Source organism: Rhinopithecus roxellana, chromosome 5 (assembly GCF_007565055.1).
Source record: "Rhinopithecus roxellana isolate Shanxi Qingling chromosome 5, ASM756505v1, whole genome shotgun sequence".
Taxonomy (NCBI): Eukaryota; Metazoa; Chordata; class Mammalia; order Primates; family Cercopithecidae; genus Rhinopithecus; species Rhinopithecus roxellana.
In genome coordinates this window covers 46,767,915-46,785,324 of record NC_044553.1, presented here as the reverse complement: position 1 = coordinate 46,785,324, position 17,410 = coordinate 46,767,915, and the positions used below count along the sequence as shown (strand labels likewise).

At 40.9% G+C, this 17,410-nt stretch overlaps 1 protein-coding gene and 1 pseudogene across 16 annotated transcripts in view; both read right to left on the bottom strand.

Moving 5' to 3' along the window:
* Positions 1–17,410, bottom strand: part of FAM81A (family with sequence similarity 81 member A) — a 163,303-nt gene that overhangs the window by 35,589 nt on the left and 110,304 nt on the right. The gene's annotated exons all lie outside the window — the stretch shown is intronic.
* On the bottom strand, positions 5,418–5,922 carry LOC104670884 (annotated as a pseudogene).

The following is a 17,410-nucleotide window of genomic DNA, read 5'->3' as shown; positions in this document are numbered from 1 at the left end:
CAATTAAATTATTATTGACTATAGTCACCTTGTTGTGCTATCAAATACTAGATCTTATTAATTCTAACTATTTTTAATACCCATTAATCATCCACATTTCCACCTTACCCCCCACTATCCTTCTCAGCCTCTGGTAACCATCATTCTACTCTCTATGTCCGTGAATTCAATTGTTTTAATTTTTAGCTCCCACAAGTGAGTGAAAACATGCGAAGTTTATCTTTCTGTGCCTGGCTTATTTCATTTCACTTAACATAATGACCTCTGGTTCTATCCATGTTTTTGCAAATAACAGAACCTCATTCTTTCTTATGGCTGAATACACTCCATTGTGTATCTGTACCACACTTCTTTATCCATTTGCCTGTTGATGGACACTTGGCTTGCTTCCAAACCTTGGCTATTGTGGATAGTGCTGCAATAAACATGGGAGTGCAGATATCTCTTCCATATACTGATTTCCTTTCTTGTAGGTATATACCTAGCAGTGGGACTGCTGAATCATACGGTAGCTCTATTTTTAGTTTTGTGAGGTACCTCCAAAGTGTGCTCCACAGTGGTTGTACTAATTTACATTCCCACCAACATTTTAGGAGTGTTCCCTTTTCTCCATATCCTTGCCAGCATTTGATATTGCCTATCTTTTGGATAAAAGCCATTTTAACTCAGGTGAGATGATATCTCACTGTAGTTTCGTTTGTTCGTTTGCTTTTTGAGACTGAGTCTCACTGTCACCCAAGCTGGAGTGTAGTGGCATGATACCGGCTCACTGCAACCTCCACCTCCTGGGTTCAAGTGATTCTCATGCCTCAGCCTTCCAAGTAGATGGGATTACAGGTATGTATCATGCCAGGCTAATTTTTTTTTTTTGTAGTTTTAGTAGAAATGGAGTTTCGCTGTGTTGGCCAGGCTGGTCTCAAACCCCTGGCTTCAAGTAATCCACCCACCTCAGCCTCCCAAAGTGCTGGGATTATAGGTGTGAGCCACTGCGCTCAGCCAATATCTCATTGTAGTTTTGATTTGCATTTCTCTAATGATCAATGATATTGAACACCTTTTCATATACCTGTGTTTGCCATTTGTATGTCTTCTTTTGAGAAATGTCTATTCAGATCTTTTGCCCATTTTCAACATAGATTATTAGATTTTTTTCTTATAGAGTTGTTTGTGCTCCTTATGTATTCTGATGATTAATCCCTTGTCAGATGGATAGTTTGCAACTATGTTCTCCCTTCACTTTGTTGTTTCTTTTGATGTGCAGCAGCTTTTTAACTTAATTTGATCCCATTTGTCCATTTTTGCTTTGGTTGCCTGTGCTTGTAGGGTATATCTCAAGAAATCTTTGCCCACTTCAATGTCCTAGAGAGTTTATCCAACGTTTTCTATTAGTTGTTTCATAGTTTGAGGTCTTAGATTTAAGTCTTTTTTTTTTTTTTTTCAACTTTTATTTTTGGTTCGGGGGTATATGTGAAGGTTTTTTACATAGGTAAACTCATGCCATGGATGTGTGTTGTACAGATTATTTCTGTAAGATAATTAAACACAACTATTGGGTACTGAGTTTAATGTGTTGTTGTACGGATTCTGTACATTAAGCCCAGTACCCAATAGTTATCTTTTCTGCTTCTCTCTAATCTTTAATCCATTTTGATGTGATTTTTTGTATATAGTACAAAATAGGGGTCTAGTTTCATGCTTCTGCATATGGATATTCAGTTTCCCCAGCACCACTTATTGAACAGACTGTCCTTTCCCCATTGCATGATCATGGCACCTTTTCAAAAAGGATTTTACTGTAGATGTATGGATTTGTTTCTGGGTTCTCTATTCTGTTCCATTGCTCTGTGTATCTATTTTTATGCCAGTGCCATGCTGTTTTGGTTACTGTAGCTCTGTAGTATAATTGGAAGTCAGGTAATGTGACTTCTCCAGTTTTGTTCTTTTGCTCAGGATAGTTTTGGCTTTTTTGGTATTTTGTGGCTCCATATGAACTTTAGGATTTTTTTTTTTTTTTCTATTTCTGTGAAGAATGCCATTGGTATTTCGATAGGGATTGCATTGAATCTGTAGATTGCTTTGGGTAGTACAGACATTTTAACAATATTATGTATTCCAATCCATGACCATGAAATATGTTTCCATTTTTATGAGTCTTCTTCAATTTCTCACATCAGTGTTTTATAGTTGTCATTGCAGAGATCTTTCACTTCTTTGGTTAATTCATAGGTATGTATGTGTATATATATATATTTATTTACTTTTATTTTTTATTTTTGAGATGGAGTCTTGCTCTGTTGCCCAGGTTAGAGTGCAGTGGCACGATCTCAGCTAACTACAACCTCTGCCTCACGGGTTCACACCGTTCTCCTGCCTCAGCCTCCTAAGTAGCTGGGGACTACAGGTGCCTGCCACCACGCCTGGCTAATTTTTTTTTTTTTTTTTCGTATTTTCAGTAGAGACAGGGTTTCACCGTGTTAGCAGGCATGGTCTCGATCTACTGATCCACCCGCCTTGGCCTCCCAAAGTACGGGGATTACAGGCGTGAGCCACCGTGCCTGGCCTATATTTATTTATTTAATTATTGAGACAGGGTCTTGTGCTTGTCACCCAGGCTGGAGAGCAGTGGCACAATCTTGACTCACTGCAACCTCTGCCCCCAAGGCACAAGCAATCTTCCCACGTCAGCCTCCCAAGTAGCTGGGACCACAAGCATGCACCACCATGCTCAGCTATTTCTTTGTATTTTTGGTAGAGACAGGGTTTCGCCATGTTACCCAGGCTGGTCTCAAATTCCTGAGCTCAAGTAATCTGCCCACATTGGCCTCCCAAAGTGCTGGGATTACAGGCATGAGTCACAGCACCTGGCCAGTATTTAATTTTATTTATAGCAATTGTAAATGAGATTACTTTCTTGACTTCTTCTTCAGATTGTTCCCCATTGGCATATAGAAATGCTACTGATTTCTGTATGTTGATTTTGTATCCTGAAATTTTATTGAATTTGTTTATCAGTACTAAGAGTTTTTTGGTGGAGTCTTTAGGCTTTTCCAAATATAAGATCGTATCAGTCTGCAAACAAGAATAATTTGACTTCTTCCTTTCCAATTTGGATGCCCTTTCTTTCTTTCGTCTGATTGCTTTAGCTAGGACATCTAGTACTATGTGGAGTAACAGTAGTAAAAGTGGGCATCCTTTCCGTGTTCCAGATCTTAGATAAAGACTTTCTATTCTTCCCCATTTAGTATGATACTAACTGTGGGTCTGTCATATATGGCTTTTATTATGTTGAGATGTGTTCCTTGTATACCTAGTTTTTTGAGGTTTTTTCTCATGAAGGGATGTTGAATTTTATCAAATGCTTGTTCAGCATCAGTTGAAATGACCATATGTTTTTTGTCTTTCATTTTGTTGATATGATGTATCACACTGACTGACTGGTTGCATATGTTGAACCATCTTTGCATCCCTGGAATAAATCTCCCTTGGTAATTATGAATGATCTTTTAAACGTGTTGCTGAATTCCATTTCCTAGTATTTTGTTGAGGGTTTCTGCATCAATATTCAACGGGGATATTGGCCTGTAGGTTTTTTATTGTTTTTTGGTTTTGTTTTGTTTTTTTTTTTTTTTTGCTTCTTTGTTTAATTTTGGTACCAAGGTAATACTGGCCTCGTAGAATGAGTTTGGAAGTATTTCCTCCTCTTCTACTTTTCAGAATAGTTAGAGTATGATTGCTATTAATTCTCTTTAAATGTTTGGTAAAATTTACCAGTGAAGCCATTGGATCCTGGGCTTTTCTTTGCTAGGAGGCTTTTTTATTATGGCTTCAGTCTCATTACTTGTTACTGGTCTGTTCAGGTTTTCGATTTCTTCATTATTCAATTGCGGTAGGTTGTATGTATCTAAGAATTTACCCATTTATTCTAGGTTTTCTAATTTTTTGGCATATAGTTGCTCATAGTAGCCTCTAATGATCCTTTGAATTTCTGTGATACCGGTTGTAATGTCTTCTTTTTCATCTCTGATTTTATTTAGTTGGGTCTTTTCTGTTTTGTTCTTAGTCTAGCTAAAGTTTGTCAATTTGCTTATCTTTTCAAAAACCCAACTTTTTGTTTCATTGATTTTTTTGCATTATTCTCATTTCACTTATTTCTGATCTGATCTTCATTATTTCCTTTCTTCCACTGAGTTTGGTTTGCTCTTGCTTTTCTGATTCTTTAAGACATATCCTTAGATTGTTTATTTGAAGATTTTCTTCTTTTTTGATGTAGGCACTTACAAACAAACTAACAAACAAGCAAAAAGAAAACTAGTAAAAACTCTATACTTTATTTTCATATATATATATTACATATATATTCAGGAGTGCTGCTAAATCTATACTTTAACATCATCTCCACACTTTTTAACTTTTCGTTGTTTCTATTCATATCTTACTGTACTGTCTATGTCTAGAAAAGTTATTATTTTTGATTGGTTCATCTTTTCATCTTGCTATTTAAGATAATGAATAGTTTACATACCACAATTGGAGTATTATAATACTCTGGGTTTTTCTGTGTACTTATTATTACCAGTGAGTTTTGTACCTTCAGATGATTTCTTATTGCTCATTAACATTCTTTTCTTGCATGTTGAAGAACTCCTTTTAGCATTTCTTGTAGGACAGGCCTGGTGTTGATAAATCCCTCTGCTTTTGTTTGTCTGGGAAAGTCTTTATTTCTCCTTCATGTTTGAAGGATATTTTCACCAGATACACTATGGTAGGTTTTATGCTAAGTGTTTTTATCCTTCAGCACTTTAAATATGTCATGCCACAAGTCTGCTGCCAAACGTATCGGCGCTCCATTGTATGTTGTTTCTTTTGTCTTGCTGCCTTTAGGATCCCTTCTTTATCCTTGACCTCTGGGAGTTTGGCATTATTAAATGCCTTGAGGTAGTCTTCTTTGAGTTAAATCTACTTGGTGTTCTATAACCTTCTTGTGCTTGAATTTTGATTTCTTGTACTTGAATTTTGACATATTTTGTTTGGGAAGTTCTCTGTTATCCCTTTCGATAAATTTTCTACCACTATCTCTCTACCTCCCCTTAAAAACCAGTAACTTTTAGATTTATCCTTTTGAAGCTACTTCCTAGATCTTGTAGATCTTGTGCATCATTCTTTTTTATTTCTTTTTTTTCTTTTGTCTCCTCTGACTATGTATTTTCAAATAGCCTGGCTTCAAGCTCACTAATTCTTTCTTCTGTTTGATCAATTCTGCTAACAGACTGATGCATTCTTCAGTATGTCACTAGCACTTTTCTCCAGAATTTCTGCTTCTTTTTAATTTTCTCTTTCTTCTTTCTTTCTTTCCTTCCTTCCTTCTTTCCTTCCTCCCTCCCTCCTTCCTTCCTTTTTCTTTCTTTCTTTCCCTTTCTTTTCTTTCATCTTTCTATTGTAGCTCTGAGGCATTTTATTATAAAAACTTAGTACTCATATACATAAACTAATATGAACTTAAAATTCATCATACATTTACTTCATTTTTTAGCTTGACCTTCTAGTAGATCTTTAGCTTCATTGATTTTGGCTGCTATATAAGGAGAACCTCCTTTGTCAGGATTATTTAAAAGCATAATTCATTGATAAGCATCTCTTATTTTCCCTTTATTGGCAGTAGGGCTTACACCTAGTATTAATGCTGCTTCCCATTTTGTCATTTTGGGTTCAAACCCACCTCTATAATAGCCACCACTGAAGGCAGATTTTGGTAGGCTTCGAAAAACTTGTTTTACTTGAGGCTCCATATGCTTCATGGCTTGCAAAACATAACAGCCTGCAAATCCTGCAGCAGCAATGGTCAGTCCAACTGCTACCACTGTACTGGCCATGGCTCCAGCTGGGCTCCCTTGCTTTCTCCAGGAGCACAGCTCATCCCAGCTCCTCTTTCTCTCTCTCTCTTTCCTTCCTTCCTTTCTTCTTTCTTCCCTCCCTCCCTCCCTTCTTTTTCTTTTCCTTTTGTTCTATTTCTTTCTTTTCCTTTCTCTCTCCCTGTCTCTCTCTCTCCTTCCTTCCCTCCTTTCTTTCTCTCTCTCTCTCTCTCTCTCTCTCTCTTTCTTTCTTTCCAGAAGGACGGAGTGCAGTGGCGCAATCTTGATTTACTGCAACCTCTGCCTCCTGGGTTCAAGCGATTCTCTTGCCTCAGCCTCCTGAGTAGCTGGGATTACAGGCACCCGCCACCACACCGAGCTAATTTTTGTATTTTTAGTAGAGATGGGGTTTCCCCATGTTGGCCAGGCTGGTCTCGAACTTCTGACCTCAGGTGATCCACCCGCCTTGGCCATCCAAAGTGCTGGGATTACAGGCGTGAGCCACTGCTCCTGGCCAATTATTTCAATTTCTTTGTTAAATTTATCTGATAGGATTCTGAATTCCTTCTTGTGTTATCTTGAATTTCTTTGAGTTTCCTCAAAACAGCTATTTTGAATTCTCTGTCTAAAAGGTCACATATCTTTTTCTCTCTGGGATTGACTTCTGGTGTCTTAGTTAATTTGGTGAGGTAATGTTTTCCTACACGGTCTTGATGCTTGTGGATGTTAGTCAATGTTTGTACCCACCCTTCTTGGGAACGCTTTCCAGATATTCAAAGGGACTTGGGTGTTAAGTAATCTAAGTTTTCGGTCACTACAACCATATCTGCATTAGGGGGTACCCCAAGCACAATAACACTAGTTCTTGCATACTTGTAGAAGTACTACCTTTGCGGTCTTCGAAAAGATCCAGAAGATTTCTCTGGATTACCAGGTAGAGACTCTCATTCTCTTCCCTTACTTTCTCCCGAACAAGCAAAGTCTTTCTTTCTTTGTGCTGAGCTACCTGGAGCTGGGAAGGGGTACACAAGCACCTCTGTAGCCACCACCATTGGGACTGTGATGGGTGTGACCTGAAGCCAGCACAGCACCGAATCTTGCTCAAGGCCTGCTGTAATCACTATATGGCTACCCCTATGTTCACTCAAGGCCCTAAGGCTCTACAATCAGCAAGTGGTGAAGCCAGCCAGCCTTCTGTCCTTCCCCGAAAGGCAACGAGTTCCCCCAGGCTCCAGGCAGGTCCAGGGACGCTGTCCAGGTGCCCCGGCCTAGAATCAGAAACCTTAGAAATCTACCTGGTACTCTATTCTACTGCGGCTGAGCTAGTGCTGAAACCACCAAAGTCCTTCCCACTCTTCCCTCCCCTTCCCCCAGGGTGAGGAGTCTCCCTGTGTCTACCACATGCCCACAGGGAATAAAGTCAGGCTACTGCCATTGTTCACTTAAGGCCCAAGGGCTCTTCATTCAGCTTGTGGTGAATCCTGTCAGGCCTGGGACTCACCCTTCAGAGCAGTGGGGCCTGCATTTAGCCCAGGGTACATCTAGAGATCCAAGAGTCCAAGAGTCAAGGCCTGGAGTCACGGACCCCAAAAGCCTGCTTGGTGCTCTTCTCCAGTGTGGCCGAGCTGGTACCTAAGCTAAAGACAAAGTCCCCTTTACTTTTCCCTCTGCTTTTCTCAAGCAGAAGGAGTCTCTCCTCACAGCCACCACAGCTGTGAATGTGTAGAGGCACCCCTAAAGCCAGAATGTCTCAGAGTCTTACCCAAGGCCCATGGCACACTACTTGGTTATCACCGCTGGTTGGCCACCCTGCATTCCAAAACAGTGTCCCATAAACACTGCACTCTCCCTCCCCAAAGCACACAGACTCTCTCTCTGAGCCACGTGGTCTGCTGACGGGGGATGGGGGAGGGGTGGTGTCGGTGATTCAAGACTGTCCTTCCTACCCTCTTCAGTCCCTCTTTCTGTGACATGATGTTAAAATCACATATTGTGATCGCTCACCTGCTTTTTGGTTCTTATGAAGGTGCTTTATTTTGTAGATAGTTGTTAAATTTGATGTTCATGTGGGGAGGACAATTGGTGGAGGCTTCTATTCTGCCATCTTCCTCTGCCCCTCCTGTCCATCTACTGACTTTTAGAAATTTAAGTTCAAGAAGAAATTTTATGTGACACTTGGATCTCCTTAAATGTAGGAGTTATTTTTTATTCAAGGCCTACCTGTTTTCTATTTCATCTGCACCTGTGTTAAGGGCAGTGCTTATTCTTCCTCCTTGTGGCTGCAGGGCCCATTAGATGTGATGTGACTTTCCTCTCTCTGCTCACTGGAGTGCCTTAAGTAGGTAGTCTTGAGAGTAGTGGAAGGGGTTTATGGGCTGGTGGTGCAGCCAGTTGGAAGCACAGGGCCTGTCTCCAGGTGAGGTACCAGGAGGATGTCTCTTTACATCCTATTCCCTCAGCTCTCCCAGCCCAGAGGCAGTGGGGAACAAGCCCACCCTACAACCCCTCCACCCCTCCATGGGGCAGGAGACTGGCTCACTCACAGGTGTGAGCCTGGACCCTCTTCCTGAGACTCCTAACCATGGGATCCTGCTGGCTCCCCAGGCCTTCCTGCCTGCCTATCCCAACTGTTCAGGAAGGTGGCACCTGGATTGGGAACAGAGTGGAGACAGGCACTCTAAACCACCACCTTCTCTTGCCTTCTGCGTCAATCCAAGGGTTTCTTGAGATTACATTCCTGGGTATCTGCTTGTTACTATTTATTTCTAGGAATTTTGATGGTTTCTGATGTACTAACAATTTGCAGGAAATAAATAGGAAAAGCCCAAGTAGAGATGTAATTATGCTTACATAATTTGTTTTTGTGCTCCCTCTTCTTAACTATATTTTCTTTTCTTTTTTTGAAGTATAAAATACATAAAGAAGATACTTGTGTATTCTTTTCAGGATTTTCAAACTTCTTAGTAAAAAAGAAAAAGAAATTAGGAATGTAAATATTCTGTGTTTCCCTTAGTGGAAACCTGCTTGCGGCATTGACAGTAAAAAGGAAGATTTCACTGGGCGGCCGCAGTAGCTCACACCTGTAATCCTAGCACTTTGAGAGGCCGAGGCGGGTGGATCACAAGATCAGGAGTTCAAGACCAGCCTGACCAACATGGTGAAACCTCGTCTCTACTAAAAATACAAAAATTAGCCGGGCGTGATAGCACATGCCTGTAGTCCCAGGTACTCAGGAGGCTGAGGCAGAAGAATTACTTGAAACTAGGTGGCGAAAGTTGCAGTGAGCCAAGATCATGCCACTGCACTCCAGCTTGGGCAACAGAGCAAGACTCCGTCAAAAAAAATAATAATAATAATTCACCAGAAAGAATTGAGAATTTCAAAACCTATCTATTATTTCTGTAGCTTCCAGCTTTTTCTCAATGAACCTGCTCTATGAAGAGGAATACAAACTAGTTACAATCACTAGTTACAATCACCTGTGAATGACAAAATGTGAGTCATCTGAATACATTCTTGCAAAGCAACTTCACAACTGACTAATGTGGTTCTGGCACTCTTCCACTGATGAGAAGGCGCTGGCAAGCTCTCATGCACTCTCTCTTAATAGGAAGTAACACCTATTAGTTAGAGTCGATAGAAAGTAACGCTTATTCTTTTTCCATGTAGTGGTGCAAACCTTTGCCTATAGGAAGGCATAAGACCAATGGTTCTCAAACATCTTTGGGGTACATAAGTCTCACCCAGATGGCTTGTTATGCACGCAAAATCTTGGACCCCATCCCCAGAAAACCAAAACTAGAGAACAAGCCCAGTGTCTAACACACTGTATTAGACACTATAGAGCTGGGCATGGTGGCTCACGCCCATAATCCCAGCACTTTGGGAGGCTGAGGCAGGTGGATCACCTAAGGTCAGGAGTTCGAGACCAGCCTGTCCAACATGGTGAAACCCCGTCTCTACTAAAAATACAAAAATTAGCCAGGCGTGGTGACAGGCGCCTGTAATCCCAGCTACTCAGGAGGCTGAGGCAGGAGAATTGCTTAAACGCAGGAGGTGGAGATTATAGTGAGCCGAGATCACGCCATTGCACTCCAGCCTGGACGACAAGAGCAAAACTCCATCTCAAATAACAGAACAAAACAGACATTATAGAAATGACAAAGGCTATAACTAATCTTATTTCATTTGAGTTGTTTTTCAACCACCAAGCAATGAAAATGGAAAGCAATTCACCAAAAGGGGCTTTAAAAAACATTTTAAAAAAGGTTCAACCTTTCTAGTAAGCAAAGAAACAAGAAATACAAATCATACTATTATAACATATCACTCTGGTGTGGGATGTTGATAGTGGGAGAGGCTACGCATGTGTGGGGGCAGAGAGTATACTTTCTGCTCAATTTTGCTGTGAACCAAAAAAATGCTCTAAAAAAATAAAGTCTACTTTTTAAAACCTCAGAAATAGCATTTTTACTTATTAAAGAAGCAAATATTTTAAATCTATAATGCTAAAAATACATCAAAAATCAAAAAGGTTTCAGCATCTTTTGCTTGCCTAAAAATCAGAAATAAAAAAGGCACAGCTGCCGGGCGCGGTGGCTCTCGCCTGTAAACCCAGTACTTTGGGAGGCCAAGGCGGGCAGATCACAAGGTCAGGAGATGAGACCATCCTGGCTAACACGGTGAAACCCCGTCTCTATTAAAAATACAAAAACATTAGCCGGGCGTGGTGGCGGGCGCCGGTAGTCCCAGCTACTCGGGAGGCTGAGGCAGGAGAATGGCGTGAACCTGGGAGTCGGAGCTTGCAGTGGGTAGAGATTGTGCCACTGCACTCCAGCCTGGGCGACAGAGCGAGACTGTCTCAAAAAAAAAAAAAAAAAAAGGCACAGCTGGCCTTCCCAATACAACTTTTCTGGAGACCAATGCCAAAAACATATATTCATAATGTTCATAACCTTTGACCCAGTAACTCTAGTTCTTGGAATATTAAATGAAATAATAAGAAAAATGTATGCATAAAAATGTCTTCATAGTGTGATACACACATCAAGTATTTTACAAGGTACATTATTACACAAACACTCAGAGGTTCACAAAGGGCTTTTAGCCAACAAGGGAAAGTGTGTACAATTTAATATTAAGCAAAAAGAAAGCATAGAAAATAAATATGGAGCATGATTCCAGCTGTGTATTAAGATGCATATAAAATACTAGAATGTGAAAGTTTTACTTATCTCTAGGGTGGGATTATGGTTTATTCTTTTTTTTTTTTTTTTTTTTTTTGTATTTCCCACAATGGACATACATTACTTTCATAGCCAGAAAAAAAAAATGTGCTGTAAAAAAATGCTTAGAAATAAAAAAGCCCGTTTAACTCTCCAAATTCTTATGCAGATGAATAAGGTATTGCATTAGAAGTGCTCTGGGGCCAGGTGTGGTGGCTAACTCCTGTAATCCCAGCACTTTGGGAGGCCGAGGCAAGAGGACTGATTGCCTGAGCCCAGGAGTTTGCGACTAGCCTGGGCAACATGGTGAAACCCTGTCTCTACACACATTTTTTTTTTTTTTTTTAATTAGCCACGAGTTGTGGTGCACACCCCTGGTCCTAGCTATTTGAGAGGCCGAGGCAAGAGGATCGCTTGAACCTGAGAGGCAGAGGCTGCAGTGAGCCATGTTCCCACCAGTGCACTCCAGCTTGAGCAACAGAGCAAGACCCTGTCTCAAAAAATAAATGAATAAAAATTTAAGAAAGAAGTGCTTTGAAGAATACAGGAAAGAATTCTACGTGACATTAACAAAGTATTCATGTTACTAGAAAGTAATATGAAAACAGAAGGTGTTAGATGGCTTATTATTTAAATACATTCTAGAATGAAACCTTAGAAAAGTAATTCCTCTGTAAAGTCAATAATGTTCCTGTATTTGTCATTTTGGAACAATATATCATCATGATGCCTTTATTTTAAAAAAGATTATATCATTATATATGGCATTAAATCTCCATTATTTTCAATTCAATTCAAGAAACTTATTTTTGCACACTTACTGTGTACTGAGCATCAGGCATACTTTCAGGGAGCTCAGTTGCAGCAAGAAAAACTAAAGGGTGGAAAGTGCATTGTCCAGGTCCACACAATAAACGTGCTTTACACAAGCATGGAGCAGAAGCTAGCCACCTTGAAAAAGTGATGTCCCAAGTCCTCATTTATTTTTTCAAAGATATGGCCTATCTTTAAAAAATCTCCCTTCCCAAGACGACTTGGAATAGGGACTTCTGTGAGAGCCTCAATGTGCTGTATAATGCTGTTTATGCAAAGGTGATGGCAACCAATCCCCTGGGACATCTAAGCCCCCCAGACAGGCCAGTGTTGACAGGAACCAGGAAAGAAACAGCTCTCCATGTTCCTCCTTCTCCAACTCTTCCTAGATTGGGAAGGATTTGGAAATGAGGAAGTATAATTTCAAATCACCTAGAGAAAGGCCCAACTACAGCAGAGCAGGGAATTATAAGGTAGTATTCCCCTACAGGGCTTTTTACCACAGTTCCAGCCTCATATATCAAATTGCCTTCTTGGCATTTCCACCATTTGATGGAAGCCTCTCCCTCCAATAGGCAGGAAGTCCTGTCAGCTCTATCTCCAAAATCACTCCAGAATCCATCCTCTTCTCTCCATCTCCACCATGCCATGCCTCTCCCTGAACTCTGAAGTAGCCCCCTAACTTGTCTCCCTGCTTCAATTCTTGCTCCCCTAAAATCCTTCTCCACGAAGCAGCCAGCGTGAACTTTTTCAAACATAAATCAGTCTATATCCACAAGGACAAGGGCTTTTATCTGTGTTTTATTCACTAATGTAGCTCCAGCACCAAGAGTGTGAGGGGATTATTTAAATTCCTTGGCTGAACACTAAATAATGGCTTCCCATTTCCAGACTCTAAACTTCTTTTCACAACCTTCAAGTCTCACGAGCTGCCCTTCCCCCAGCTCACAACACTCCATCCACTGGTCCCCTTTCTGCTCCTTAAACATGCCCCGCCTCTTCCTGTTTATGGCCTTGGAACCTGCACTTCCCTCACTCTGGAGTGGTCTCCCTTGGTGTCTCCTCGCTCAACACCATCACCTTGGCTTGGCTGGCCCCATATGTCATTCCATTCTCAGTTCACACGTCACCTTACTCCCTTACCACCCTTTTTTTTTTTTTTTTTTTTTTTTGAGATGGAGTCTCACTCTGTTGCTCAGGCTGGGGTGCAGTGGCGTGATCCTAGCTCACTGCAACCTCTGACTCCCAGGTTCAAGTGATTCTCCTGCCTCAGCCTCCCAAGTAGCTGGGACTACAGGCACGCGCCACCACACCTGGTTAATTTTTATATTTTTAGTAGAGACAGGGTTTCACCATATTGGTCAGGCTGGTCTTGAACTTCTGACCTCGTGATCTGCCTGCCTCAGCCTCCCAAAGTGCTGAGATTACAGGCATGAGCCACCGTGCCTGTCCACCATCCTTTCTAAGACAGCCACACAGTCACTCTCCATCACATCCTCTCATCAGAGCACTTGACATCGGCTAACATCACCTTGGTTACTTAGCATTGACTGCCTGTACACCCCACTAAAGTGTGCAGTAGGGCAAAGACCAGAGGCCTGTGTGCTTGGGCCATTACTGCAACCCCAGTGCCTCTAACAATGCCTGGCTGTTACTGGGTTCGCGAGTGATTTATCAATTACTTTAGCTCCATGTTCTAGGATCTGATCTTCCAAGTTGAAGGCTTAGAGACTATCTCTAGCTGTCCATCCTGTCTTTGGTTTAAGCTGTTATCAATCCCTTTGATTTGAGCTGTTATCAATCTCTGGTACCCAAACATGATCAGGTCCTCAAAGAGGACTCAGACAAGCTAAAATGTACTGGAGACAGAGCAGACACCAGAACACAAATTTATTAATTTACATTGAAAAACCTCTGTCAACAGAACTGAACAAATATTTGAATTCCATTCAATGTACTGTCTTCTCCCCCGGAGTCAAGTCACACAACAAGCCAAATCTAGTGGATAGAATGAAAACAAAATGAATTTGGATGATAATCACCAAAACCCCTCCGCTGATATACCTGTTTCAATAGAACCAAATCACAGAGCTGCAGGCTGAAATTCTCTTTTTAAGTAAAATGCATGAAGTCCAGTAGCCAAAACTCTTCCCTCACTGGCAGTACTGGAAGCACACTGAACCAAGGTCCTGTATGTCCATCCAACTACATATTAACATCACTGTCTACGCCTCTGCTTTGCCATGTTAATAAAGCCCAATGCTGCACTCATCGCTCAAGCTCAGAAACTCCAGTAGTCCATTTGCAAATTATTAAACTAGCAAACTATGTATGATACATTCAATTAGATGAGGGCTTGATACAGTTTCCCATTACCCAACTTGGTTAAAGCCAACATTCCAAGCCATAAGGACATCATGAAGTTGAGCACATGGGAACTAAAGTAGTAGCAGATTCTAACCAGCCAGGTGGCAGACCCTACTGCCTGGTTCCCAAAGGCCAGAAACACAGCTAAAGCCATAAAAAGACATAGGGGTCCAAACTACTTCCCCCAGCCATCAAACTGGCTTGGAAGGGAAAGTTTACCACCAATAAAAGGACCATGGACTTCTCACCAGGGCTTGGCTTCCAGGGATTGATAACGGCTTAAACCAAAGACAGTATGGATAACTCAGACATGTATAATTCATAGTTGACTATATTACTTCCTCTAAATTAATAATTATGATGATCATTTGTGGAAAGTTTCTGAGGAATAAATAATTGATAAGCTTCTCCATATCACAAGGCAAACTGCTAACAGAGACTGTGGATGGAGATGTATTAAAACAATAAATTCTTCCATTTAACATTTATCAAGCACTTACTGTGTACTAATATACAAGAGTCATCTGTTTTGACATTGGAATCTGCTGAAAGAATATGAGCAATAATTATAGGGTTCTGGAAGGGGCAAGGAGACCCAGAGCCTTTGATTATGAAAGATTTATTGAGCTCCTACTATGTCTTAGACATTGGTAGGTGTTAAAAATAGAAATAGTAAGCCAGGCGCGGTGGCTCAAGCTTGTAATCCCAGCACTTTGGGAGGCCGAGACGGGCGGATCACGAGGTCAGGAGATCGAGACCATCCTGGCTAACACGGTGAAACCCCGTCTCTACTAAAAAATACAAAAAACTAGCTGGGCGAGGTGGCGGGCGCCTGTAGTCCCAGCTACTCGGGAGGCTGAGGCAGGAGAATGGCGTAAACCCGGGAGGTGGAGCTTGCAGTGAGCTGAGATCCGGCCACTGCACTCCAGCCCGGGCGACAGAGCGAGACTCCCTCTCAAAAAAAAAAAAAAATAGAAACAGTAAGACTCTGTTCTAGCTCTTGAGGATCACATAGGGTAATGGTTTGATAATATATTTTACTTTTTTTCCAGTGTATAACTGTTCAGAGTCACATGATAGAAAATCATAAAGACTTATCTAGGCAAATTTGCCAAGATACAGTGTTAATATATCTTAATTTGACTAGTTCTATCAGGATCTAGGAGTTAAGTTCCACATCTTAAGAATGGCTTCAACTTTACTTTTGTAATATAAAATCACCTGAGGGATGACTCTAAAAAATCTAATAACCCAGTAAAATTTTACTGCATGAACTGAAAAACAGCCATAAACCAGCAATAATAATCATAATAAAAACCCAGGCAATTTACAGAAGATATTCATCAGGAATCTATAAATAAAAAATACACCTTCTACATCATTGAAATACAATTTAAATATCTTCACACCTCTGCTTTAAAACTGATACTACAAGTATCAGGTTATTTTGTTCTTTGTTTTGTTGTTTTTGCTTTTGTTTTGTTTTGTTTTGTTTTTTGGGTTAGAGTCTCACTCTGTCACCCAGGCTAGATGGCAATGGCACGAAATCAGCTGACTGTAACCTCCGCCTCCCAGGTTCAAATGATTCTCCTGCCTCAGCCTCCTGAGTAGCAGGGATTACAGGTGCCCACCACCACGCCCAGCTAATTTTTGTATTTTTAGTAGAGATGGGGTTTCACCATGTAGACCAGACTGGTCTCGAACTCCCGACCTTGTGATCCACCCACCTTGCCCTCCCAAAGTGCTGGGATTACAGGCGTGAGCCACTGCACCTGGCCAAGTATCAGTTTTATATTATGCCCACTCTCCCTATTTATTTTTTTATTTATTTAGAGATGGAGTCTTGTTCTGTCGCCTAGACTGGAGTGCAGTGGCACGATCCTGGCTCATTGCAACCTCCACCTCCCAGGTTCAAACAATTTTCCTGTCTCAGCCTCCCAATTAGCTGGGATTACAGGTACACGGCATCAGGCCCAGCTAATTCTCATATATATACATTTTTAGGAGAGATGGGGTTTCACCATGTTGGCCAGGCTGGTCTCAAACTCCTGACTTTAAGTGATTCACCCACCTCGGCCTCCCAAAGTACTGGGATTACAGGCATGAGCCACTGTGCCTGGTGCCGATTTTTATATTACTTATAAACGAAGACTTCCTTTTAGTACTTTTTAATTTTTACTCTACATCATTGTTATGGACTGAATGTTTGTGTCCTCCAAAAATTCACATGTTGACCAAGCATGGTGGCTCATGCCTATAATCCCAGCACTTTGGGAGACCAAGGCAGGAGGACTACTTGAGCCCAGGAGGTTGAGGCTGCAGTGAGCCATGACCATACCACTGCATTCCAGCCTGAATGACAGCGCAAGACCCAGTCTAAAAAAGAAAAAGGAAATTGTATGTTAAACTCCTAACCCTTAACGTGATGAAGAGGTGATTAGGTCATGAGGGTAGAACCCTCATGGATGGGATTAGTACTTTAAAAGAAGGTCTTGCTTCTGCTCTCTGCCATGTAAGGATACAAAAAGACAACCATCTACAATTCAGGAAGCAGGGGGTCTCATCAGACACTGGATCTACCAGCATTTTGATTCCCAGTCTCCAGAATCATGAGAAAGAAATTTCTGTTGTTTAAGCTGCCCAGTCTATGGTAATTTGTCATAGCAGCCTAAACTAAGACAATTATGATTTTATTTTAATGAACTTTGGCTATAAGACAGCAATTCTGATCTGTCATCAAGCATCCCTAATACCTAATCCTAATAGACACGCTTAGGTTCATAATACATATAAATCAATAGAATTAGTGTTTCACATTGGAGTCTTAAATTTCTAAACTTCCTTGTTGTTACTTTGTCATTATATATAGTTACTACCAGTTATAAAAAAAGTAAACACTCAAATACAAACTAAATTTTTTGCCAAATTTAGATTTTACTCAGTTTTCCCTGTCTATCATGGAAATCATCACTTGCAAAATTGCGCACTCCAAAAATATATGTAAATATAAAAGAGTGCTGTCTGGTTAAGGCAAGAATAACCATTACATAAAATGTGTTTCCGATGTTGGGAAAACAGCAAAATTGAAATTACTTTCTCACTGCATTGTAAATTTTTCAAAAATCATCTTAAAGAAACATGTTTAGGCCAGCCGTG